A 3995-nucleotide genomic window follows, 5' to 3' on the forward strand; every position below is an offset into this window, starting at 1 on the left:
GTGTATTCGAACATGCAAAGACTGTTCAGAGGATGTATCAGCCCATGTTTGGGCTGTACGTGTCCTTCCCTCAGCATATGCTCTTGACTGCTGTGAGATACAGGATGCTGAGGGAAACGGACCATGGGTCTAACACGCTATAGCTATTCATATCTTTTCATTAGCCCATTGACAAAAGAATTGCTCTTAGTGAGCTCTTGCATTTCCCTTAGTAGTCTATGTATCTACAGCCAAGCATTTAAAGCCATTAACCCAGCAAATACAGAACTTATTCACAGGACTGAGGGACAGTGCTGGTGGGAAATCTCCTCTCTTCCCTAAGAATATTCATGGCTTCTATACATCAGGAACAACTCTAGCTAAAAATAAAGAAGATTCCACAAAGACCCCCTGGTTTAGCATTCACTGCAGAGGTAAAACTAAATGCCACTGACAGAGGAGAAATATGAATCTGTATTTCCATGTGCAAATTAGTGTCCTGGACACTGTTTAATAGGAAATGTCCAGCATCATAGTTACTTCCATTTCCTTTAGGAAGAATACCTTTAAGTAAGGGAGTCTAGACATCAAGATTACCTATATTTCAAATCTATATTTCCACTGGGTATCACCACACTAAAATTTAAGCATTACAAAGCCTGAGTCGCTCCTCTGAATCCAATTCAGCATTGCCACACAACCCAAAAGAGTACTTTGTAGAGGACGCAATACCTGCTTCCTTTCTTCCACAAGAAGGGAATGCTGCTGACAGAGGAAAGTCCCAGGCTTCCTGCTGTCCTGACCAATGACAAAACTTGAACTGCATGGAGTGCCTCTGCTAAGAAATGATAAGAAGAGTGGGCATGATGAATGTCTCCCCTCTCAACATAAACCCCACAGGCAAGAATATCCATGGCAACAGGGAGCCCCGAGGCATTTGCAGCAGACAGAGTATTTCCAGACAAATGAAAACACATTGTACTGCCAGGGTCACATAAACCATTTCTGATTTGGTCAGCATCATCTTATGCATGATTTAGTAATGACTTTGTATTCAACTCTACAGCAGAAGGAGTGCACAGCTCAAGGCATCCTAATTCTTGTCCTTTTTGACTGACTGTAATTTGCTATCTTGCGGGAAACCTAAGAAAATCTGAATGCATATCCATACCTATTTTTCTTGTCCCAATGATCTGACACATTAACGTTATATTCTTCCATTTTGTAATTATCAATCTACAACATAAATATCCTTGTCAGGCATTTACAACATAGAAATGTGTATACTATACTGCATATAAGGAGATTCAGACAAATTTACAAGTAGATGGTTCAATCTTCACTCATTGAACTCTGCTTATGTTACTTCCAGTCATTTAAGAATAACCGGATGATTTTTATTGTGAGTATGAGTTGTATTTCCCTGCTCCTTCCTTCTGTTTCTTTTGAAAAACAAGACTTGGAAAATCAGATTATTGAAAAGGGCATAAACAAATACCGGTACCTTGTAGTACTAATATTAAAAAAAAAAAAACAAACAAACCCAACAACGAGAAACCACACACACACAAAAAAAAAACAACAACAACCAAACAAAAACAAAACACCAAACTGATGAATCACGTGGGAAACCAGAAACAAACAACTTTTAAATTATATCCTATAACCCTTCATAACCTAACACAAGAGACATTATCTTGCTCCATAAGTGAATGCTGTGACCTAGGTTCACACCCTTGATTTATTTTCCCAGGCTGCCTTCTTCATCTTCTAAGCAACCCTCAACTTTTAGGGTTGAGGGTTGCTACTTAGTGTTGGTAGTGTTAAGTCGTTTAAAACACAAAATAAAACACAGGCTTCTTTCTACATCATCACAGCCATGTCCTGTCTGTCCCGCTGAATGGGTAGGAGAGTTTGCCCTAAGGAGCCATGGCACTGGAGGAAACAAATCTGGACTTTATTTTAAGATGCAGGCACCATGCAAGGTTTCTTCTCCCAGCTGGAAATCAGAGGAAAGAGAGTCATTGGCTGCTCTGCACGAGACATGCTGCAGCCTCTCTTTTTAGCCTGATCATGTGAAATGTCAGGGTGGCATTTAGGGAAGTGCAAACCTTTGCTGTTCTCCTTTCTCATGCTGTGGATCCAGATGACAAGGGAACTGGGTTGCTGAGCAGTGCTGTCCCCCACCTCCCCAGCCTAGCACAGAGTACAACTGCATCCAGCATTGAAAGGAACCAGGGCAAAAGCGGTTGAATACAAAGAATCCTTTTTAGAAATGAAAAGAAATTAAGACAGAAAATACTTCAAATACTTCCCATTAGGACTGCATCACAAGTATGACACAGAGCCTGGCAGAACAGAGCACGGGAAACAACCAGCATTGCCTGGTAGGCTGGGCAGAAGCAAGCCATGCATATTTAGAGACAGCTATATACAAATTCAGCCTCCAGGGAATAAGAAATTATGTTCTTATCAGCTCTGACAAAGGTCAGTGCTCCTCACATACTCCTTAATCTGTATTTATGGGTCTCACCTTTTGACTCTGGGGCTGCAGCCTTGCAATCAAGCTGCTCTTGGAGCAGTATGTCACTAAGCAAGGAAGATTCACTTGCCAGTGAGAGTCTACAAGACTGGAGAATGAGGTAGCAGGACAGAGAAATCCACATTACTTTCTATTGCAAGGTTTGTTGGCATAACCTCATACTGAGAGTGTAGGTAGATTGAAGGTAAAATTTGCCTTAATGAAAAGAAATAAGAGACATGAAAAAAGAGATAGCCTAGGAAGAGTTTTGCTGATTGCTGCAGCCCCTGAAGTCCGCTGTCTTCCCTGTGTTATGATGAGGGGAGTACAGTGAGAGCTCGGGATTCAACCTATGGATGGCAGTGATCATTCTCATGGCTCTGTGCAGCACATCAGTCCTGGCCCATACCCCTCAAGCATTTCCCATGGACTGGGTGCTCACGCATTGGGGTTTCTCACTGATTTTATGTACAGAAAGGCCAAGAAGAGTACAGCATGTGTGAAATGCAAAGCTGCCGTCTTCAAGTAGTCTACAAACCAAATCTTCACTTCTCATAAAATGTTGCAAAGTACGTTTGATGTGTGTTTTGTCAGAATAAAGCAATTTGCTTTCATTCCGTAATTTTGGCTAGAAGAGTAACTTCCAGGTAAGTCTGACTCATAGAAGACACTCTTAGACTAAATTTCAGAACCAGAACAGAAATCCTGGTTTGCTTCATGTTTGCGTAGATGTCATACTGTATGACCAGCAGACGGCTGCAGTCATACTACTGATACTTGCAAAACAAGTTTACCTGTAATACCTTGTGCAAAATGACATAGCTGAACATGCTGCCTGGATTCTCTTGCATTCGTCCATTTTTCCAGCACACTAAATTTTCCAGGCAGTTATGTACACATCAGTATGCTGGCACAGGCATCCAGCAGAGCCAAGGGTTTCAGTGGATGACTGGCAGGACAGCCAAAATGACTCAGCACTCAGACCTGGCAAGGGCAAGGATGAGCTCCACTGTAAAGGCCTGTAAAACTTAAAAGGGCTCTACTCTGTTTTCAGCTTTGACTCGGGTTGAAAAACACCGTTTTCAAGAGAAAGTTTGGACACGGCTGCCGTCGTTCACCAGCACCCAGCAGCCACTCGCTTTGGCTGCCGCGCAGCAGTTGTGCTCTCTGTGCCCCGGCCACCGCTGCAGGTTCCTCCGCCCCGGGCTCCTTGCGGCAGTGCAACCGGCGGCGTTTCTGTCGGAACAAACCGCCAAACACGGTCACAGCCACTGCAGCAAAAGCGGCAGGGGACACGAAGACTGGCAGGTGCGACTCGACTGATGAGATTTGTCCTAAGTATTCCGGTTCAGGCCGCACAGCGCCACCTGCAGTCCGACCTGCAGTCCGGCCGTCAGCCCGTCAGTCCGCCCGCCCCCCGCGGGCGGGGCAGAGGGAGCGGCCGCCTCGGTGCTGCAGATGGGCGGGCCGCCCCGGCCACTGCCCTCAGCAAAGA

This window comes from Patagioenas fasciata, chromosome 3, assembly GCF_037038585.1.
Source record: "Patagioenas fasciata isolate bPatFas1 chromosome 3, bPatFas1.hap1, whole genome shotgun sequence".
Taxonomy (NCBI): domain Eukaryota; kingdom Metazoa; phylum Chordata; class Aves; order Columbiformes; family Columbidae; genus Patagioenas; species Patagioenas fasciata.